The 24,444-nt window shown below is 45.0% G+C and overlaps 2 non-coding genes across 2 annotated transcripts; one reads left to right on the top strand and one right to left on the bottom strand.

The window, feature by feature from the left end:
* The first annotated feature begins 9,953 nt into the window (after positions 1-9,953).
* Positions 9,954-10,025, top strand: trnam-cau (transfer RNA methionine (anticodon CAU)). The gene has a single exon. It is a non-coding gene; the product is annotated as a tRNA-Met (tRNA).
* A 10,891-nt stretch (positions 10,026-20,916) lies between these two features.
* Positions 20,917-20,990, bottom strand: trnat-agu (transfer RNA threonine (anticodon AGU)). The gene has a single exon. It is a non-coding gene; the product is annotated as a tRNA-Thr (tRNA).
* Between the last annotated feature and the right edge of the window lie 3,454 nt (positions 20,991-24,444).

The following is a 24,444-nucleotide window of genomic DNA, read 5'->3' on the forward strand; positions in this document are numbered from 1 at the left end:
CCTGTGCAGAGTTTGCAAGTTCTCTCTGTGACCGCGTGGGTTTCCGCCGGGTGTTCCAGTTTCCTCCCACAGCCAAAGACTTGCAGGTTGATGGGTAAATTGGCCATTGTAAATTGCCCCTAGTGTAGATAGGTGGTAGGGGAATGGTGGGAATGTGGTAGGGAATATGGGATGAATGTAGTATTAGTATAAATGGGTGATTGTTGGTCGGCACAGACTCGGTGGGCTGAAGGGCCTGTTTCAGTGCTGTATCTCTCTGTGACTCTGGAGCTGTGGATGCTCAATCATTGGGTATATCCAAGAGAGAGATTGATAGGTTTTTGGATACTAAGGGAATCAAGGGATCTGTGCTATTGTGGTAAGATGGAGTTGATGTAGGAGATCAGCTGTGATCTTATTGAATGGCAGAGCTATTTCGATGGGCCGAATGGCTTACTCCTATTTTTGATGTAAAGTTCCATTCCTCTCAGGGAATATTTTATTTTCAAAAAGAGAAATACTGCACACTGGAAATCTGAATAATAACAGAAGATTCTGGAAACACTCAGCAGTTCCAGCAGTATCTGTGGAGAGAGGAAGGTAGGAGCAATGTTTCAGGTCCATAGAAGGGTTACAGAACTGGACCACTATCCCGAGCTTCTCTTCTCCACAGTTGTTTCCGGACTGGCTGAGTGTTTTCAGTATTTTAGGCTTTTACTTTCTGTATTTCATCTTTTTCCCATTTGACTATTTGCTGTGAAACTTTCAGCGTTGTGCTCAATTATTTGTGTCGTTGTGTTTTCTTTCTTTGAAGTAATGTAAATAGTATCCTGAAATGAATTTGCCAAATGATTGGGCAAATTGTTACAACCAGTTTTTCAGCAAGTTCTCCACATACACAGTGAAGGATTCCTTCACATTTGTGAAGACCATACAGGACTTGCATATCGATAGCAATGCCGTGTCCATGTGTTCATCTGACATTGCTAGCCGATTCACCAATATACCACTTCAGGAAGCCATCGATATTTGCACTGCAGTGCGATATCATGGCGATCTAGACCCGTCACCATTGTGTGAATCAGTATTCATTGAACTTATGAACTCGGCAACTTGCACTGTTGAGTTCAGTTTTATTGACACCATGTATCGCTGGTGTTGCCATGGGATCCCCTCGAGGCCCAGCTCTCACAAACATCTTTGTTGGATTCCATGACAAACCTGTTTTTAAGGGAATGACACCTAAGCTCCGACCTCTTGCATATTTCCAATATGGAGATGATACGTTTGCTATATTTGAATCCACAGCTGCATGAAATAATTTCCTTGCACGTCTTCATGGGCTCCATCCGACACTCAAATTCACCTTTGGAATGGAGCAGTCAAATGAGTTCCCTTTCCTTGATGTACTACTTGAGAAATCTGCTAAGGGGTTTTCTACCACGGTCTATCGCAAACCTACCTTCCCAGGTCAATGCACGCGTTGGGATTCTTACAGTTCCATGAGCTATAAGATTGGCCTTATCGGCAACCAATCACTGACCGACATTGGCTCCTGGTCCAGCAACAACTCAACCTCAAAATCCTCAGACCTGCTGAGTGGTTCCAGCATTTCTTGTTTTTATTTCAAAATACTCATCCTTGTTTCTAAATCCTTATGTGTTCTCACCTGTCCCAACCTCCTTCCTCCCTCCGTAACCACCTCCCTCCCTCCCCCCGTAACCACGGAGTCTTATCGAAAACCTCATAAATAGGGCTGAGCCATTTGCTCACCATGCAAGCTTGATGCTGAAATAGGGCAAATCAAAGACATCCTGCATTACAATGGCTACACTGATCCGATCATTTCTATCTGCATATCACACAAACTTATAAACGGGCTGAAGGACGTCATTTTGAGCCCTGAAAAGTGCCCAGTCTCCTCGAATTACCCTGGAAAGGTAATATATCCCCAGTATTTGAGTAACAGGTGAAGCTCGCTGTTTCCTGCTGTTACTATGCAGGAGCAACAAGTGTGGTGTTCGCCACTAATAGGATGCTGCTGTCAAGCAAAAGAGACGTCCTGCCTATCACACAAATAAGTAACGTGATATATGAATTTCAATACCAGTGTGATGCTAGGTTTCTAGACCGTACATCCCAAAACTGGCGGATTGTATCAAATAACATGTCCCTTCCGCTGTTCGCAATTGGCCCTACCCAACCAACCCGTGCTTGCAAAACTCAAAACACAGTATCCAACATGAGATGTGATTCCACAATAGGACAACATTTGCTAAATAATTCTCAGTGTGCTAAGAATTACACTGACAACTGATTTAAGACTGTCAGTAGGGCTCGCAGTGTGGTGCATTGGTGTGTACTGTAAGCTACATATATTAATACACAGGGCCCTGTTCTTTGCAGGCAGAAAGAACATGCACACATATTGTGCCAGTTTCAGCTAAACAAAATAAGTGACAGCCATTCACTGGCTCATTCCACAGGGCAATGCCTTGACCAATCAGAGTCAAGCTGCCTGGTTTAAATTTCAAACAAAGCTGGGCAGTTATCTGTCAGTTACCATAAACTGGTGCATTCTGAATGGCAATGCCTCGACCAATCAGAGTTCACTTGCCAACCAATCAGCACTCTCTTATCATACAGAAGAAAGTTGTTGTTTTCCTTTAAATTGGTATTCTTGTGGATTGCCCTGCTGAGTGCAAGACGAAAACAACTGGCTACCAACGTTTGGACAACATGTCACTATTTTCACGAAATGATTACTTTTATTTTCAATATAAAAATATAAAGCAATATGAGTGTAACATTTACAGACAAATTCTATTACCTCACATTGCCTGATTCTTTCACACTGACAGACTATGTGAACAACTGTCCCGATTTTGCAGTTCTCACTTCCAGTTAGCAAATGTCAGCAATCTGTGATACAGTGCAGTTTACAGACCAGACCATCAATCACAACATACAATAATTGTTCAGCTTATGTTGGACTGGTGGGATTTAGAAATACCAGGAATTGAGATGAGCTGTTATTGTATTTAATTATTTGTTTCATGGGATGTGGACGTCGCCAGCCAGGCCAGCATTTATTGTCCATCCCTAATTGCCCATGAGAAGGTGGCGGTGAGCTTCCTTCTTGAACCACTGCAGTCCATGTGGGGTAGGTACACCCACAGTGCTATTAGGAAGGGAGTTCCAGGATTTTGACCCAGCGACAGTGAAGGAATGGCGATTTAGTTCCAAGTCAGGATGATGTGTAGCTTGGAGGAGAACTTTCAGGTGGTGGTGTTCCGATGCATCTGCTGTCCTTCTCCTTCTAGGCAGTCGAGGATGTAGGTTTGGAAGGTGCTGCCTGAGTAGCCTTGGTGCATTGTTGCAGTGCATCTTGTAGATGGTACACACTGCTGCCACTGTTCGTCAGTGGTGAAGGGAGTGAATGTTGTGCACGTGGTGCCAATCAAGCGTGTTGCTTTGTCCTGGATGGTGTCGAGCTTCTTGAATGTTGTTGGAGCTGCACCCATCCAGGCAAGTGGATAGTATTCCATCACACTCCAGACTTGTGCCTTGTAAATGGTGGACAGGCTTGGGGAGTCAGGAGGTGAGTTACTCACCGCATGCTTCCTACCCTCTGACCAGCTCATGTAGTCACACTATTTAGAAGGCTACTCCAGTTCAGTTTCTGGTCAATGGGAACTCCCAGGAAGTTGATCGTGGGGATTCAGCGATCGTAATGCCGTTGAATGTCAATGGGAGATCGTTAGATTCTCTCTTGTTCGAGATGGTCATTGCCTGGCACTTGTGTGGCGCGAATGTTACTTGCCACTTATCAGCCCAAGCCTGGATATTGTCCAGGTCTTGCTGCATTTCTACATGGACCTCTTCAGTATCTGAGGAGTCGCGAATGGTGCTAAATTTTGCAATCATCAGTGAACATCCCCACTTCTGACCTGATGATTAAAGGAAGGTCACTGATGAAGTAGTGAAGAAGGTTGGGCCGTGGATACTACCCTGAGGAACTCCAGCAGTAATGTCCTGGAGCTGAGATGATTGACCTCCAACAATCACAACCATTTTCCTTTGTGCGAGGTACGATTCCAACCAGTGGAGAGTTTTCCTCTTGATTCCCATTGACTCCAGTTTTGCTCTGGTTCCTTGATGCCATACTCAGTCAAATGCTACCTTGATGTCAAGGGCAGACACTCTCACCGCACCTCTTGAGTTCAGCTCTTTTGTCCTTGCTTGAACCAAGGCTGTAATGACGTCAGGAGCTGAATGGCCCTGGCGGAACCCAACTGAGCGTCACTGAACAGGTTATTGCAAAGAAAGTGCCCCGTCGATGACATCTTCCATCACTATACTGATGATTGAGAGTAGACTGATGAGGCAGTAATTGGCTGGATTGGATTTGTCCTGCTATTTGTGTACAGGACATACCTGGGCAATTTTCCACATTGCCGGGTAGATGCCAGTATTGTACCTGTACTGGAACAGCTTGGCTAGGGGCGCGGCAAGTTCTGGAGCACAGGTCTTCAGTACAATTGCCGGAATATTGTCAGGGCCCGTAGCCTTTGCTGTATCCAGTGCCTTCAGTCGTTTCTTGATATCACGTTGAGTGAATCGAATTGGCTGAAGACTGGCATCTGTGATGCTGGGGACTTGAGAAGGAGGCCGAGATAGATCATCAACCCAGCACTTCTGGCTGCAGATTGTTTCAAATTCTTCATCCTTATCTTTTGCACTGATGTGCTGGGCTCCCCCATCATTGAGGTTGGGGATATTTGTGGAGCAACCTCCTCCTGTTGGTTGTTTAATTGTCCACCACCATTCATCATTGGATGTGGCAGGGTGTAGATCTGATCCGTTGGTTGTGGGATCACTTAGCCCTGTCTATTACATGCTGCTTCTGCTGTTTGGCATGAAAGTAGTCCTGGGCTGTAGCTTCATCAGGCTGACGCCTCATTTCAAGGTATGCCGGGTGCTGCTCCTGGCATGCCCTCCTGCACTCTTCATTGAATTAGGGTTGATCCCCCAGCTTGTTGGTAATGTTAGAGTGGGGGAATATGCCGGGCCATGAGGTGACAGATTGGGGTTGAGTGCAATTCTGCCGCTGCTAATGGTCCACAGCACCTCATGGATGCCCAGCTACGCATTGCTCGATCTGTTCAAAATCTATCCCATTTAGCACAGTGGTAGTGGCACACAACACAATGCAGGGTATCCTCACTGTGAAGACGGGACATCATCTCCACAAGGACCGTGCAGTGGTCACTCCGACCAACACTGTCATGGACTGATGCATCTGCGGCAGGCAGTTTGGTGAGGATGAGGTCAAGTATGTTTTTCCCTCTTGTTAGTTCCCTCACCACCTACTGCAGACCCAATCGAGCAGCTATGTGCATTGGGACTCGGCCAGCATGGTCGGTAGTGGTGCTACCGAGCCACTCATGGTGATGGACATTGAAATCCCCCAGCCAGACTACATTCTGTGCCCTTGCCACCCTCAGTGCTCCCTCCAAGTGGTGTTCATCAGTCTCTCGCTGTCTCTTGCTGGTTTGCTCAGTACCTTTCTCTGTCTGTTCCTTTCTGAGTCCTGATAAACTCAATTGCTGGTTTTCTATGTGTCTTTCTCTGCCTGTTCATTTCTGGATCCTGATAATATCTTCCTGGTTTTCTGTGTGTCTTTCTCTGCCTGCCTACAATCCTGTTTTCATAAAAACATTGGGGAAATGAACATATTTCACTAATGGGCAGCTAAAATTTAAAACAGCAGTTAGCAGAGTGGCGCAGCGGAAGCGTGCTGGGCCCATAACCCAAAAGTCGATGAATCGAAACCTTTCTCTGTTATTTATGTTTGGTAATAACACAAACAGTTCACTTTCAAAACATCATGTATTTACCCATCAGAACAAGAAGCTTCCAAAGGCACAATATTGCAATCAGCTTCTTCCTTCTAGTGAACACATCAATCATCAACAAAATCACTTTTGCTCACACGAACACAAACTGCAAACACGGACCAGACGAGTCTCTCCCACTTTGTCAACCCCTTCCTGCAGAGCCTCCTCTCCACCACCCGATGGTGATGTTGGCCACAATAAAACCAGGACAAATGGTCACAGTGAGGAGACGGTCAGTAACAGAAAATAAAACAATAACAGGGAAAACCTTTACACAACAACAGGCTACATCTTTACACAACAGAAAACATATTTACACACCAGGAAATACCTTTAGACAACAGGGAGAATACAATCATACAAATGCCTTGCTTCTCCATCTCAGTCTCGTTTTCTCTCTCTCTGTCCCTCACGTTTGCTTCCTCACAGTCTATTCTTGGTTTTCTGTGTGTTTTTCTCTCTGTCCCGTTGTCGATGGTGTTACTCAGCGTCCTTGTAACATTGTGTAGCCAGGCTGAGCCTCCCAACACCTGTGTTGCTGTCATAAAAACAGAAAATGCTGGAAATGCTCAGTAGGTCTGGCAGCGTCTGTGCAGAGAGAAACATTTAACAGTTCAGGTCTGTTTCCTTAGCTCACATTAACTTTGTTTCTTTCTCCACAGATACTGCCAGACCTGCTGATTATTTCAAGCATTTTCTGTTTATATTTCAGATTTCCAGCATCCGCAGTATTTTGCTTTTGTACGTGTGTTGCTATGTCTGGGACTGTTTGAGTGCAATGCTATTGCTTTATAAACAGCGTCAAAACAAACATTTATCTCGTTAACACACATCGCTAATACACAGCTGGATATAAACAGCAGCCTGCAGCAGAGGGTGCAGTGGAAGTTTATTAACACAAATAGTTCACCAGCACTATATTTACTGCTATCCACAATGACACCACACTTCATCTTAACACGTTTTACTCTTTATTTACATCAACTTCTTCCTTCCAGTAAACACTTCAATTTGGAACACAGCTTCCAAATCACCTTTATTCACAAACCCGAACACACACCAGCCCAGACTTTCCCCTTTCTGTTAACCCATTCCTGCATCACTGCCTCTCCACCAACAGTTGTTGCTAGAATCATACAATCATAGAATGGCTACAGCACAGAATGAGGCCATTCGGCCTGTCGAACCCGTGCTGGCTCTCTGTTAGAGCAACTCACCTCATTTCACTCCCCAGTCAGTTCAATTTTGGAGGTGGGAAAACTTCTCGAAAGAATAATTCGGGACAAAATTAATAGTCCCATGGACAAATGTGGGTTAATTCAAGAAAGCCATCATGGATTTCTTAAGGGAAAATCATGTTTAACTGTCCTGCTGGAGTTTTTTGATGAGGTAACAGAGAGGGTTGATGAGGGCAATGCTGTTGATGTGGTCTTCATGGACTTTCAAAATGTCTGGCAGCATCTGAATGGTCACTGACCTGAAACGTTAACTTTGCTTCTCCTTGTACAGATGCTGCCAGCCCTGCTGAGTATTTCGAGTATTTCTTGTTTTCATTATGGCACAGAGTTCCCTTTTCAAACTTACAGAATTAACCACAATAATGTACTCTGAGATTCAAGTTAAATATCAGCCCAATATTTACACACATTATGAGTTTATAAGTTTCAGTATTAATTCCCATAGTGCATCCTGACATATACATTAGATATAACATAACATAAGAACAGAAGAAATAGGAGCAGGAGTAGGCCATTCAGCCCTTCAAGCCTGCCCTGCCATTTAGTAAGATCATGGCTGATCTGCCCCAGACCTCAACTCCTCTTTCATGCCAGCTCTTCATGGACCTCAACTCTCCAATATTTCAAAAATCTATTTACATCCTCTTTAAATACTTTCAGTGATTTAGCCTCCAATACTGTCTGGGTTAGAGAATTCCAGACATTCACTACCCTCTGAGAGAAGAAATTCCTTTGCATCTCAGTTTTAAATGAGTGTCCCCTTATTCTGTAACTATGTCGCCTAGTTTGAGATTCCCCCACTAGTGGAAACATTTTCTCAACATCTACCCTGTTAATAAAAAAAAGAAATGCTGGGAACACTCAGCAGGTCTGGCAGCATCTGTGAAGAGAGAAGCAGAGTTAATGTTTCAGGTCAGAGACCCTTCTTCACCCTGTTAAGCCCCCTCAGAATCTTGTACGTTTCAAAAAGATCACCCCTCATTCTTATAAACACGAATGAATAACCTGTTTAGCCGTTCTTGATAAGTCAACCCCTTCATCTCAGGAATCAGCTGAGTGAATCTCTTTTGAACTCCTCCAATGCTAGTACATCCTTTCTTAAGTCTAAATCTCAAGTGCGATATCAGATTGAGAGAATCTGAAAGATAGTATAACCTGAGATACAAACTGAGATTTCAGTTTAAAACTCACCCGGATTGTGAAAATAAAAGATACAATAGCAATTTAATTTGTATAGACTGTGCATTGGATCACATTCCAGCCCTCATACAGTATCAGACTGGAAGATACTGTAGCAATTCCATTAGTGCAGACTCAGCTCTACATTACAGAGCAGGGAACATATTTAAACAACCGGGAACACTTTTACACAAGACGGATCATATTTACACAACTGAGAAGATCTTCACCCAACAGGGAACCATTTTACACAATAACAGAGAACATGTTACACAGCAGGAAATATCTTTAAATGAACACAGGGAACATCTTTATACAACAGAGAACACAATTACATAAACCATCAGTCTTTCGCTGTCTCTTGCTGGTTTGCTCAGTACCTTTCTCTGTCTGTTCCTTTCTGGGTCCTGATAATCTCTTCCTGGTTTTCTGTGTGTCTTTCTCTGTCTGTTCCTTTCTGGGTCCTGATAATCTCTTCCTGCTTTTCTGTGTGTCTTTCTCTGTCTGTCCTTTCTGGGTCCGAATGATCTCTTCCTGCTTTTCTGTGTGTCTTTCTCTGTCGGTTCCTTTCTGGGTCCGAATGATCTCTTCCTGCTTTTCTGTGTGTCTTTCTCTGTCTGTTCCTTTCTGGGTCCGAATGATCTCTTCCTGCTTTTCTGTGTGTCTTTCTCTGTCTGTTCCTTTCTGGGTCCGAATGATCTCTTCCTGGTTTTCTGTGTGTCTTTCTCTGTCTGTTCCTTTCTGGGTCCGAATGATCTCTTCCTGCTTTGCTGTGTGTCTTTCTCTGTCTGTTCCTTTCTGGGTCCGAATGATCTCTTCCTGCTTTGCTGTGTGTCTTTCTCTGTCTGTTCCTTTCTGGGTCCGAATGATCTCTTCCTGCTTTTCTGTGTGTCTTTCTCTGTCTGTTCCTTTCTGGGTCCGAATGATCTCTTCCTGGTTTTCTGTGTGTCTTTCTCTGTCTGTTCCTTTCTGGGTCCGAATGATCTCTTCCTGGTTTTCTGTGTGACTTTCTCTGTCTGTTCCTTTCTGGGTCCGAATGATCTCTTCCTGCTTTTCTGTGTGTCTTTCTCTGTCTGTTCCTTTCTGGGTCCGAATGATCTCTTCCTGGTTTTCTGTGTGTCTTTCTCTGTCTGTTCCTTTCTGGGTCCGAATGATCTCTTCCTGGTTTTCTGTGTGTCTTTCTCTGTCTGTTCCTTTCTGGGTCCGAATGATCTCTTCCTGCTTTTCTGTGTGTCTTTCTCTGTCTGTTCCTTTCTGGGTCCGAATGATCTCTTCCTGCTTTTCTGTGTGTCTTTCTCTGTCTGTTCCTTTCTGGGTCCGAATGATCTCTTCCTGCTTTTCTGTGTGTCTTTCTCTGTCTGTTCCTTTCTGGGTCCGAATGATCTCTTCCTGCTTTTCTGTGTGTCTTTCTCTGTCTGTTCCTTTCTGGGTCCGAATGATCTCTGCCCGGTTTTCTGTGTGTCTTTCTCTGCCTGCCTCATTGTCGGTGCTGTTACTCTGTGTCCTTGTGTCATTGTGCAGTGAGGGTGAGTCCGTCAGCACGTGTGTTGCTGAGTCCGGGATTCTTGAGAAATCCGACTGCAATCCTATTTTTATAAAAACATTGGGGAAATGAACATATTTCACTAACGGGCAGCTGAAATTTAAACCGCCAGTTAGCAGAGTGGCGCAGCGGAAGCGTGCTGGGCCCATAACCCAGAGGTCGATGGATCGAAACCATTCTCTGCTATTTATGTTCGGTAATAACACTAACAGTTCACTTTCAAAATGTCAAGTATTCTACCCATAATAACAAGATGTGCTCGATTGCAATCAGCTTTTTCCTTCTAGTGAACACATCAATCAGTAACAAATCACTTTTGCTCACACGAACACAAGCTGCAAACACGGAACAGCCGAGTCTCTCCCACTTTGTCAACCCCTTCCTGCAGAGCCTCCTCTCCACCACCAGATGGTGATGTTGGCCACAATAAAACCAGGACAAATGGTCACAGTGAGGAGACGGTCAGTGACAGAAAATAAAACAATAACAGGGAAAACCTTTACACAACAACAGGGTACATCTTTACACAACAGAAAACATATTTACACAACAGGAAATACCTTTTGACAACAGGGAGAATACAATCATACAAATGCCTTGTTTCTCCATCTCAGTTTCTTTGTCTGTCTCTCTCTCTCCGTCCCTCACTTTTATTTCCTCACAGTCTATTAGTTTTCTGTGTGTTTTTCTCTCTGTCCCGTTGTCGATGGTGTTACTCAGCGTCCTTGTAACATTGCGTAGCCAGGCTGAGCCTCCCAACACCTGTGTTATAGAACATAGAACAGGACAGCACAGTATAGGCCCTTCGGCCCACGATGTTGTGCCGAACCTTTAACCTACTCTAAGATCAAAACTACCTACATACCCTTCATTCTACTATCATCCATGTACCTATCCAAGAGATGCTTAAATGTCCCTAATGTATCTGCTTCTACTACCACCACTGGCAGTGCATTCCACGCACCCACCACTCTCTGTGTAAAGAACCTACCTCTGACATCTCCCCGAAACCTTCCTCCATCACCTTAAAATTATGCCCCCTGGTGATAGCACTTTCCACCCTGGGAAAAAGTCTATGACTATCCATTCTATCTATGCCTCTCATCATCTTGTACCCCTCTATCAAGTCACCTCTCATCCTTCTTCGTTCCAATGGGAAAAGGCCTAGCACCCTCAATCTTTCTTCGTAAGACATACCCTCCAGTCCAGGCAGCATCCTGATAAATCTCCTCTGCACCCTCTCTAAAGCTTCCACATCCTTCCTATAATGAGACGACCAGAACTGAACACAATATTCCAAGTGTGGTCTCACCAGGGCTTTATAGAGCTGCAGCATAACCTCGCGGCTCTTAAACTCAACCCCCCTGTTAATGAAAGCCAACACACCATATGCCTTCTTAACAACCCTATCAACTTGGGTGGCAACTTTGAGCGATCTATGGACATGGGCCCCAAAATCCCTCTGTTCCTCCACACTACCAAGAATCCTGTCTTTCAGCCTGCATTCTGCATTCAAATTCGACCTTCCAAAATGAATCACTTCACACTTTTCCAGGTTGAACTCCATCTGCCACTTCTCAGCCCAGCTCTGCATCCTGTCAATGTCCCGTTGCAACCTACAACAGCCTTCCACACTATCCACAACTCCAGCAACCTTCGTGTCATCGGCAAACCTGCTAACCCAGACTTCCACTTCCTCATCCAAGTCATTTATAAAAATCACAAAGAGCAGAGGTCCCAAAACAGATCCCTGTGGAACACCACAGGTCACCGAGCTCCAGGCTGAATACTTTCCATCTACTACCACCCTCTGTCTTCTATGGGCCAGCCAATTCTGTATCCAGACAGCCAACTTTCCCTGTATCCATTGCCTCCTTACTTTCTGAATGAGCCTACCATGGGGAACCTTATCAAACGCCTTGCTGAACTCCATATACACCACATCCTCTGCTCTTCCTTCATCAATGTGTTTTGTCACATCTTCAAAGAATTCAATAAGGCTTGTGAGGCATGACCTGCCCCTCACAAAGCCATGCTGACTGTCTCTAATCAAACTCTGCTTTTCCAACTAATCATAAATCCTGTCACTCAGAATCCTCTCCAATAATTTGCCCACTACCTACGTAAGACTGACTGGTCTGTAATTCCCAGGGTTATCCCTATTCCCTTTCTTGAACAAGGGAATAACATTTGCCACCCTCCAATCATCTGGTACTACTCCAGTGGACAGTGAGGACGCAAAGATCATCGCCAAAGGCGCGGCAATCTCTTCCCTCGCTTCCCTTAATATCCTTGGGTATATCCCGTCTGGCCCCAGGGACTTATCTGTCCTCATGTCTTTCAAAATTTCCAGCACATCCTCCCTCTTAACTTCAACCTGTTTGAGCATATTAGCCTGTTTCACGCTGTCCTCACAAACGACCAGGTCCCTCTCACTAGTGAATACTGAAGCAAAGTATTCATTTAGGACCTCCCCTACCTCCTCCGACTCCAGGCACAAGTTCCCTCCACTATCCCTGATCGGCCCTACCCTCACTCTGGCCATCCTCTTGTTCCTTACAGATGTGTGGAACGCATTGGGATTTTCCTTAATCCTACCCGCCAATACTTCTTCATGTCCCCTTCTAGCTCTCCTTAGTCCATTCTTCAGTTCCTTCCTGGCTACCTTGTAACCCTCTAGAGCCCTGTCTGATCCTTGCTTCCTCAACCTTAAGTAAGCTTCCTTCTTCCTCTTGACCAGCTGTTCCACATTTCTTGTCATCCAAGGTTCCTTCACCCTACCATCCCTTCCTTGCCTCATCGGGACAAACCTATCCAGCAGTCGCAGCAAGTGCTCCCTAAACAACCTCCACATTTCTGTCGTGCATTTCCCTGAGAACATCTGTTCCCAATTTATGCACCCCAGTTCCTGCCTAATAGCATTGTAATTCCCCCTCCCCCAATTAAATATTTTCCCATCCCGTCTGCTCCTGTCCCTCTCCATGACGATAGTAAAGGTCAGGGAGTTGTGATCACTATCACCGAAATGCTCTCCCACCGAGAGATCTGCCACCTGGCCTGGTTCGTTGCCAAGCACCAAATCCAACATAGCCTCCCCTCTAGTCGGCTTATCTACATATTGAGTCAGGAAACCTTCCTGGACACACCTGACAAAAACTGTTCCATCCAAACTATTTGCACTAAGGAGGTTCCAATCAATATTAGGGAAGTTGAAGTCACCCATGACAATAACCCTGTTACTTCTGCACCTTTCCAAAATCTGCCTCCCAATCTGTTCCTCGTGTCTCTGTTGCTATTGAGGGGTCTATAGAAAACTCCCAATAAAGTGACTGCTCAATTCCTGTTTCTGACTTCCACCCATAATGACTCAGTAGACAAACCCTCCTCGATGACCTCCCTTTCTGCAGCTGTGATACTATCCCTGATTAACAATGCCACTCCCCCACTTCTTTTACCTCCCTCCCTATTCCTTTTGAAACATCTAAACCCCGGAACATCCAACATCCATTCCTGCCCCTGTGATATCCAAGTGTCCGTAATGGCCACAACATCCTAGCTCGAAGTACTGATCCATGCTCTAAGTTCATCAACCTTATTCCTGACACTTCTTGCATTAAAATAGACACACTTCAACCCATCATAGTGGCTGAAACTTTGCCCTGTCAACTGTCTAACCTTTCTGACAGACTCTCTGCACTCTGTATCTGCCTGTTCAACAGCTACCCCATCCACGTATCCATAGCTCCGGTTCCCATCCCCCTGCCAAACTAGTTTAAACCCTCCCGAAGAGCTCTAGCAAACCTCCCGCCCAGGATATTGCTGCCTTTCCAGTTCAGATGCAACCCGTTCTTCTTGTACAGGTCCCACCTTCCCCAGAAGGTATCCCAATGATCCACATAACTGAAGCCCTCCCTCCTACACCAGCTCTGTAGCCACGTGTTCAGCTGCACTCGCTCTCTGTTTCTAGCCTCATAAGCACGTGGCACCGGTATCAATCCTGAGATTACTACTCTGCTCGTCTTGCCTTTTACCTTCCAACCGAACTCCTATATTTGGTTTTCAGGTCCTCATCCCTTTTCTGAGCTATGTCATTGGTACCGATATGTCCCATGACTTCTGGCTGCTCCCCCTCCCCCTTAAGAATCCTGTAGACTCGATCCGAGATATCCCTAACCCTGGCACCCGGGAGGCAACATCCCATCCGGGAGTCTCGTTCGCGACCACAGAATCTCCTGTCTGTTCCTCTAACCATTGAATCTCCTATCACTATCGTTCTCCTATTCTCCACCCTTCCCTTCTGAGCCGCAGAGCCAGGCTCAGTGCCAGAGACCTGGCCACTGTGGCTTTCCCCTGGCAGGTCCCCCCACCCCGCCAACCAAAGGGGATCCCTGCACTGTGCGCCTATTCCCTTTCCCTCCCCTGACTGTCACCCAGCTACCTTTATCCTGTGACTTCGGTGTCAGTACTTCCCTATAACTGCTCTTTATCATCCCCTCTGCCTCCCGCATGATCCGAAGTTCATCCAGCTCCAGCTCCAGTTCCCTAACGCGGTCTCTGAGGAGCTGGAGTTGGGTGCACTTCTCACAGGTGAAGTCAGCAGGGACACAAGTGGTGACCCTTACCTCCCACATCCTGCAAGAGGAGCATGCAACTGCCCTAGTTTCCATCCCCTCTGCTCTAAATTGACAACAGAGAATAAAAAAATATAAAGGAAAACCTTACCTTACCAAACCCTCCACACAAGAGTCCTTTTTTTTGGTTGGAGGAGGAGGATGGCATGGAGGAGGAGGATGGGTGGGAGACACGACACGTGTAGTGTTTCGGGTTTCGCCACTGCCCAAATATATAAGTTCACTTACCCAGCAGTCCTCGTGTCCACGTCCGCCGAATCGCCAGGTAAGTACTTAATAGTGAAACTTACCTTCCCGGCTGCCCCCTGGCTCGCACGATCACCGCTACTGCTGATCAAAGGTGTTGCTGTCATAAAAACAGAAAATGCTGGAAATGCTCAGTCGGTCTGGCAGCATCTGTGCAGAGAGAAACAGTTCACAGTTCAGGTCTGTTTCCTTAGCTCACATTAACTTTGTTTCTTTCTCCACAGATGCTGCCAGACCTGCTGACTATTTCAAGCATTTTCTGTTTATGTTTCAGATTTCCAGCATCCGCAGTATTTTGCTTTTGTACGTGTGTTGCTATGTCTGGGACTGTTTGAGTGCAATTCTATTGCTTTATAAACAGCGTTGAAACAAACGTTTATCTAGTTAACACACAGCACTAATGCACAGCTGGATATAAACAGCAGCCTGCAGCAGAGGGTGCAGTGGAAGTTTATTAACACAAATAATTCACCAGCACTATATTTACTGCTGCCCACAATCACACCACGCTTCATCTTAACATATTTTATTATTCATTGACATCAACTTCTTGCTTCAAATAAACACTTCAATTTGGAACACAGCTTCCAAATCACCTTTATTCACAAACCCGAACACAAGCTGCAAATGCTGCAAACACACACCAGCCCAGACTTTCCCCTTTCTGTCAACCCATTCCTGCATCACTGCCTCTCCACCAACAGTTGTTGCTAGAATCATGCAATCAGAGAATGGCTAAAGCACAGAATGAGGCCATTCGGCCTGACGAACCCATGCTGGCTCTCTGCTAAAGCAACTCACCTCGTCTCACTCCCCAGTCAGTTCAATTTCGGTGGTGGGAAAGCTTCTCGAAAGAATAATTCGGGACAAAATTAATAGTCCCATGGACAAATGTGGGTTAATTCAGGAAAGACAGCATGGATGTCTTCAGGGAAAATCATGTTTAACTGTCCTGCTGGAGATTTTTGATGAGGTAACTGAGAGGGATGATGAGGGCAATGCTGTTGATGTGGTGGACATGGACTTTCAAAAGGTCTGACAGCATCTGAATGGTCACTGACCTGAAATGTTAACTCTGTTTCTCTCTCTCCAGATGCAGCCAGCCCTGCTGAGTATTTCCAGCACTTTCTGTTTATATTTCAAATTTCTAGCATCTGCAGTATTTTGCTTTTATTGACTTTCAAAAGGAGTTTGATACAATGCAACACAACAGACTTGTGAGCAAAGTTATAACTCATGGAATAAAAGGGACAGTAGTGACATGGACATGGAATTGGCTGAGTGACAGGAAACAAAGAGTAGTGATCAATGGATGTTCTTCGGGCTCGAGGAATGTTTGTAGTGGAGTTCCCCAGGAGTCAGTGTTGGGACCCTTGCCTTTCCTGATATATATTAATGACCTAGACATTGGTGTACAGGGCAGAATTTCAAAATTTATGGATGATACGAAAATTGGAAGCATTGTGAACTGGAAGGATGATAGTGTGGAACTTCAAAAGGACATAGACAAGTTGGTGGAATGGGAGGACAGATGACAGGTGAAGTTCAATGCAGAGAAATGTGAATTGATTCATTTTGGTAGGAAGAACATGGAGTGACAATATAGAATAAAGGGTACAATTCTAAAGGGGGTGCAGGAGCAGTGGGACTGGGGTTATATGTCATTGGTTGAGAGAGTGGTTAATAAAGCATACAGTATCCTCGGCTTTAGTGAGAGAGGCATAGAGTACAAGAACAAGGAGGTCATGTTGAACTTGTATAAGACACTAGCCTCAGCTGAAGTATTGCGTCCAGTTCTGGGTGCCACACTTTGGGAAGGATGTGAAGGCATTGGAGAGATTATGGAAAAGATTCATGAGAATGGTTCCAGGGATGAGGAATTTCAGTTATGAAGATGGATTGGAGAAGTTAGGATTGTTTTCCTTGGAGAAAAGAAGGCTAAGAGGAGATTTCATAGTGGTATTCAAAATGATGAGGGGTGTGGACAGAGTGGATAGGGAGAAACTGTTCCCACTTGTGAAAGGATTGAGAACGAAAGGGCACAGATTTAAAGTAATTGGTAAAAGAAGCAAAAGCGACATGAGGAAAAACTTTTTCACACAGCGAGTGGTTAAAGTATGAACTGCCTGAGAATGTGATGGAGGCAGGTTCAATTGAAGCATTCAAAGGGGAATTGGACTGTTATCTGAAAAGGAAGAATGTGCAGGATTATGGGAAGAAGACGGGGAAGTGACATGAGGTGAATTGCTCATTTGGAGAGTCAGTGCAGACACGATGGGCCAAATGGCCTCCTTCTGTGCAGTAACAATTCTGTGATTCTGTGATTCCAATATTCAAGTCATTTATATATATGGTGGTCCTGACACTGACCCTTGTGGACATCACTGTTCACCATCTTCCATTCTGAAAAACAACCAAATATCACAACTCGCTTTTCTTGATATTTCATCCATTTTTTAATCGAAGCAGATACTGACCCTCCTATTCCAGTAACCTCAGTTTTGTTACCCAGTCTTTTATGTGGTAGTCTGTCAAACGCTTTCTTAAAATCCATATAGACAACATCCATTGCTTTCCCTTCATCAACCTTTTCGGTTTCTTCATCAAAAAAATCAGTTATATTAGTGCAGAAGTGGAAAGGTGCTGAACCTCTCAGTTTTCGGTCTTCCCAAACCAAGTTCAAGGCCTGAATAATGAACCGATTGCCTCATTAGTTCTGTGAATAATACAATGATTTAATAGACAAAGTTTTGAAACATTCCTGCCCATAAATCTTGATAACAGAGAGTGTGTGGATCTCCTGACTCAGAATGTTTAATGGATACAGTCCTCAGATCCGACAAGGAACCCCTGAACATCCACAGTAAAGACAGTGTGGATGAGGAAATGTAAGAGCCGGGAGCTGAAACTCAGGGACGCTCGAGCTCTCCTGTCATTGAGCTTGTGTGTCCGCTCTGCTCGCCGCACTTCCGGCTCTACTTTGTTTCCAATGAAAAGATGAAAAAGGCCGTTCGGTTTTCCTCTCACTGACAGCGTGTTTCACTCGGGTTAATATAACCCGGGACTTTTGCTGCTGAAATGAATTCTGCAAGGTCCCAGCAAACACACCGGCTCCCTCCTTTCTCCCCTCTTTCTATCTGATTGTTTTATCAGGAGGGGCTCAATAATAACAAACCCCCTGCAGGGAATGACCGCAAATTGAGCATCTAAATGGGGCAAGTGGGCAGCTTCCTGGGTTCTAGGTTCCCCCTACCCCGCCCCTCCCTCCCTCCAGTCCAAGCCCCTCTTCACTTTCTTTGGGACTTTGATGAGGGTGAAATGGGGAAAGTTCCCATTGATGTTTGAATGCTGAATTGCTGCAAAGATCTGCGCAAGCGCGACATAGCCCCGCCCCCTGTGAGACGTCACAATGAGGAGTGGTGTGCATGCGCAGCCTTTCCCCAACCCAGTCTGTGAGGCCATTCACTCAATCAGGGGAAGATGCTTTAAATCAGCTGCTAATGGAGACTTCCCGGGCCCGGGGGAAGGGAATAAACAGCATCTGCTTCCAGCAGCCACTGCTTTGGGAGCGTGTCCGCAGATGTGCTCAGAGATTAGCATTGAGTGGTGGGAAGTTGAGGGGGAGTCGGGGAGTGTTTGTAACAGACACTGTGGAGCAGGAGCTGCTCCCGGAACATGGAGTGAGCCGGGGACACGGGGAAGGGAGAGTTCATTCTCGGACAGTGTCTGTACAGGCTCAGGGAGACACAATGGGAAGAAATCACTATTGAAAATCACTGACAATTTCACCACCCAATGGAGAGGGAATTTTCCTGCTTTAGTTCCAGTCTCTCACTGTTTGTTGGATCGTGAACAGTGGGGGGAAAATAGCTGCAAAATAACGATGTGGACAGTTAGACAAAGAGCATTTATTGCAGACACAAGGTGAGACGTGTGAAAGGCACATTTTAAACAGTGGCTGCTTGTTTTCTGTTGAAATAGAAATGTGACTGTGTAAAGGTCACTGCTCCATCGGACAGTCCCAGTCATTGAGCAGTGCAGGACCTGTGTTGTTTCTGAATGTCACAAACTTGTTGTAAAACCACTGCAAACACCTGGTAAACAGAAGCTGAATACTGCAGTACTGCAGTGGAGTCAGACACTGACACTGTTTGTGTTCTTGGTTTTCATTTTGTGATTGTTCATAATGATTATTATTGGGACGATTACATTGATCGCTTTTGTATCTTCTACCTCACCAGTTCTTTCATTCCTGCAGGAAAATACATGAAGGAACCTGAATGGATGTGGTGATTCTTGGACACAAGGAAAAGTGCAGTGATCTCGTTCCAACACACAGTCGGTACAGGATCACTCCCAAAGCACAGAGATACTGCCAGCTCATCAGTTCCACTGGAACAAACAAAAGAAGTAGTCAGACAGACACTGATCCCAAAGTCAAGAGACACATTTTCAATCCAACAGTCAAACAACGGCAGGAGAGACAGAAGTTGTTTCTATTTCACTCCAATTCAGTACAGCTGACAGGTTGATACATCAATCACAGTCCAAAAACAAACTCACTATCAGATCTAAATAAACTCTGTTACCATGGTCACATTTTAAATATAAAATCTGAAATAGAACAGACAAAATTTACAGAATTGAAAGGTACAGAAAGAATGTGTGGCACAGTGGTGCAGCGGTCCTATGTTCTGCTCCTATGTTCCTATGTTCCTAACTCCACATTGTCGATGAGACACAGCCTCAGGCCGACTTGTCGGGTGTTACAAACAGATATCACTGCTTCTGATCTTCACCAGAACAGAGAGTGAGATGTAACATTGATCATCAAACAGACTGTGAGAGAATACAACAGAATAAAACACGTGGAGAGACACTGTGGAATAACAAATAGATTTGATTGGAATGTTAAATTTTGATTGGAATAGATAAAACAGCAGAAACAGCAGATTAAATTGGGACAGAAAAGAGAAACTGATGGGAAGAAGGAAGAAAAGAAAGGATGGATCTGTTCACTTTTTTCAGTTTTTTCACTGGTCCATCAAAGCTGGATTAAAAAAAGATGCAAAAAACAGAGAATTTCACCAAAAAGGGAGATTAAATGCTGCCGAAACCTTGGATCGAAGGATGCCCCAACAGATCACCTGTTTAACTGTCTCCTCACTGGGGGATTTCAATCAATGAGCAATATAATTCTCTACTTTTCTTTTGTTAAATGAAACCACTACTTTCACTTGGAGTTAATATCCCTGTGTTCCAACTCCTGAATAATAAAATTGTGAGTTTCGCGATATTTTCTGGACGCATTTCCTGCTGAAAGAAATAAGAACTCTTTTCTAATTTACACAATACTATATACACACTCATCAAGCCTCCGAAACTAGCATCCTTGGTGCTGCTCTCTTCTCCCAAACCTCATCTCATGTGACTGTTACATCATCACTCTGATTGTGGGAGGGGTTAATCCCACTGTCTTCAGCATTAGCCCTTTACATCCTCATACTGCACTGTCTGTCCAAAAAAAATCGGTGGAGGGAACTTGAATTATCAAAACAGCAACAGCTGCCAGTTGAAAATCAACTCAACCCATCAGAGAGAGACTGTCAGAGAACTTCCTGCATCCAGTCCTGACCCTGTCACATGAAGCAGCTGCTCACCCAGACCCCACTCTCATCAACACTGAACATTTTTACTGAGACCCTTCAAATATTGCTTATAAAAGGCCGCAAAGATCAAAGTTCACACAGTTGTATTAAATACAACAAAGTTTAATATCTTCTCACCGTTTCTCGGTAACCACATGAGACATAGGTTTTCTTATTTGGTTCCTTTGATTTTTCTTGTTCCTGACTGACAAATATTCCAAACCTCAGATAAACCCTCCCACTTGCGTCATGTCCCAGTCTCGGTTAAAAGCAACACATAATGACACAAACACTCTCCTTCAGTGAGATTAATATCAAGCTGTTTTCCAGGTTGAATGTGACTGTGAACAAATTTATGGCAAAGAAGTTACCTTTGATGTATTAGCACTGTAATTCTGTCCAAGGAGGATTAGCCATTCCAAACTCATATCCTTCACAAAGGCTATTTTTGTGTGCAATTGAAATTCATCATGTATTTTGAATTAAAGTTCACAAGACACAGGTGTCAAGGTTTATAATGAAACTTTTCAAGCATGTTGCTACTGTGAAATAAGGCTCTGCTGGGAGTTGAACCCACGATCTCCTGTTTACTAGACAGATGCTTTAACCAACTAAGCTACAGAGCCAGATTGCGAATGTGTGAGCAATTGAAATCAGAGGAAGACCATGCAGATATTGGGCAGACTTTGGCGAGTCAAGAGCTGAGTTCGTCACGGCAGAGTTCCCAGCCTCTGACTCGCTCTTGTAGTTGTAGCTGTGGTTGTAATTATAATAGGCAACCGTCCGTCTCGGAAGACGATGGGCTACACCCGGGGTGTACGTTACTTCTGTATTAAACATCGTTTGTTGTGGCTGTAGAGGACGACTCGTGAGTGACAATCCCTTCCGCAGCTGGTACAGATGAATATCATTGGCCCGAGGTCGACTGATAATTTTTCCTTCCTCTGAGCTCTCTTTCCCACCATCTGGTCATTTCTTTTGTCCTCTGCTTTTCCCATGGTCTTCCTGAATGCCTTTCTCCAGGAATTCCAGTCAGCAGGAAGGACTTTCCATGCATCGACTCCAATCCCAGTCGGCTTGAGATCTCGCTTTGCAGATGTCCTTGTATCACAGACGTGGGTGACCTGTTGGTCTCGTGCTGATAGCAAGCTCACCAAAGAGCATGTCTTTGGCAAAGCAACCGTCATCCATTCAGCACACATGACCCAGTCAACAGAGTCACCTCTGACTCAAGAGGGCAAACATGCTGCAGATCCCTGCACGCTGGTGTACTTCTGCATTCGGCACTCTGTCCTGCCAGGAGATGCCCAATATCCATCTGAGACAGCGGAGGTGGAAGCTGTTCAGCTGCTTTTCTTGGCTTGCATAAGTTGTTGATGCTTCTCTACTATAAAGGAGGGTGCTGAGAACACAAGCCTGGTACATGTGGAGCTTTGTATTTTCGATCAGTTTGCTGTCGGTTCACACTCGTCTTCTCAACTTTGACATGACAGCTGCAGCATTGACAATCCTGGTGCTGATTTCAGTTTCAAGGGACAGATTGCTGGTGATTGTTGATACAAGGTATGTGAAGCTGTTGACAGCCTCCAAAGTGAGGCTGTCGATGTTGATGGAAGGTGGAGTCTCTACGTCCTGGCCCATAACTTTGATCTTCCTGATGCTGATCGGCAGTCCAAACTCCTTGCAGGCCAGGGAGAACCGATATACAAGCTGCTGTTAAGGAACTTCATTATGGGATGTCAGCACAGCGTCATCAGCAAACAGCAACTCACAGACCAAGAACTGACTCATTTTGGTCTTGGTGCGCAGTCTTGCCAAGATGAACAGCTTGTCATCAGCTCTGGTATGCAGGTGAACACCCCCATCTGAGTCACAGAAAGTTTAAAATAGCAGCATGGAGAAGGATATGACAATTGTAAAGGATGTGAGCTGTGAGGAGGGTACAAGGAGGCTTCCAGGGGACTTGGACAGGATAAGTGAATGAAATGACAGATGGAATATAATGTGAATAAGTGTGAAGTTATCCACTTTGGTAGAATAAACAGAAAGACAGAATATTTCTTAAATGGTGAGAGGTTGGGAAGTGTTGATGTCCAAAGGGACCTGGGTGTCCTTGTTCATGAGACACTAGAATCTCGCATGCAGGTGCAGCAATCAATTAGGAAGGCAAATGGTATGTTGGCCTTAACACGAGGGGGCATGAGTACAGGAATAAAGATGTCTTGCGGCAATTGGATAGAGCCTTGGTGAGATCGTGCTGGAGCATTGTGTACAGTTTTGGTTTCCTTATCTAAGGAAGGATATACATGCCACAGAGGGAGTGCAACGGAGGGTCACCAGACTAATCCCTGGGATGGTGGGATTGTCTTATGAGGAAACTGGGATTGTATTCCTTAAAGTTTCTTTTAAAAGGCCATTTAAAACTGAGATAGTGTGGAATTTCTTCACTCAGAGGGTGGTGAATCTTTGGAATTCTCTACCTCAGGGGTTTGTGAAAGTTCAATCATTGAGCATGTTCAAGACAGAAATTGATAGAAATCTTGATACTCATGACATCAAGGGATGTGGGGAGAGCGCGGGAAAGTGGTGTTGAGGGAGATGATCAGCAAGGATGTAATTGAATGACAGAGCAGGCTCGACAGGTGAAACTGCCTCCTCCAACGTTCCGAAGAGAGTTTGCACCAGGACACAGCCCTGTTTTACCCCACTGCTGATCGTGAAAGTGTCTGATGTTGCTCCATTGTAACTGACGGAACTGTGCATGTTCTCGTGGAAAGAAGAGATGACGCCCAAGAGTTCAGGAGGGCAGCCTAGTTTACACAGCAGTTTGAAGAGTCTGTCTCTGCTAACAAGATCGAAGGCCTTGGTGATGTCTATAAAGACAATGTAGAGTGGTCTGTACTGTTCACAGTACTTCTCCTGTAACTGCCGAAGTGCGAAAATCATGTCGACTGTCGATCTACCATCTCTGAAGCTGCACTGAGACTCAGGATAGATGTGATGTCAGGGTCTGCAATCTGGTCAGAGCAATGTGAGCAAAGACCTTCCCCACAATACTTAGCAAGGAGATGCCTCGGTAATTGCTGCAGTCACTGCGATCGCCTTTATTGTTGCACAAGGTGAAAATGTTTGCATCACGCATGTTTAGAGGCGCAGATCTCCCCTTCCAACAGAGACACAGAAGTTCATGGAGATGCTGCAGCAGAGCTGCTTTTCCACTTTTGATGATTCCAGGTGGAATAACATCATTTCCCGGGGTTTTACCACTGGCAAGATGGTCAATGGCGTTGTTGAGCTCTATGGTGGTGTCGCTGTCCAGCTCCTCCATGACAGGGAAGTCTGGAATGGCGCTGAGAGCTACTTCAATGACAATGTTCTCCGTTATGTAGAGTTCAAGGTAATGCTCCACTCACCTTTCCATCTGCTTGTTAGGTTTAGTGATGATTGTCCCTGTCTTTGTCTTCAAAGGTGCTGATTTAGTTACTGCTGGGCCCGTTGCTTTCATAATTTTTTTTTTATTCATTCATGTGATGTGGTCATCACTGGCTAAGCCAGCATTTATTGCCCATCCCTCATTTCCCATGAGAAGGTGGTGGTGAGCTGCCTTCTTGAACCGCTGCAGTCCATGTGAGGTTGGTACACCCACAGTGCTGTTAGGAAGGGAGTTCCAGGATTTTGACCCAGCAACAGTGAAGGAAAGGCGATATAGTTCCAAGTCACGTAGTGTGTGGCTTGGAGGGGAACTTGCAGGTGGTGGTGTTCCCATGAATTTGCTGCCCTGTCCTTCTGGTTGGTAGAGGTTGCGGGTATGGAAGGTGCTGTCTAAGGAACCTTGGTGTGTTGAATTCCTTCATATGTCCCTCTAGCATCCCCCAGATTCAGTGGCAGATTGTATGCTGTTGCAGAGTTTTAACCAGTATTGATTGGTGCAGTGCCGAGCAGTCTGCAGAGACTTGTTTCTGGCAGCTCTGAGAGCATCTAGAGTTTGTTTGCTGGGGACTTGTTTGTAGCTCATGAGGGCTCTCTTCTTAGTTGCAGTAACTGACTCCATTTCAGTAGTGTTTCTCTTTGAGGGATCCA

The sequence above is a fragment of the Heterodontus francisci genome, unplaced genomic scaffold (genome assembly GCF_036365525.1).
Source record: "Heterodontus francisci isolate sHetFra1 unplaced genomic scaffold, sHetFra1.hap1 HAP1_SCAFFOLD_102, whole genome shotgun sequence".
Taxonomy (NCBI): domain Eukaryota; kingdom Metazoa; phylum Chordata; class Chondrichthyes; order Heterodontiformes; family Heterodontidae; genus Heterodontus; species Heterodontus francisci.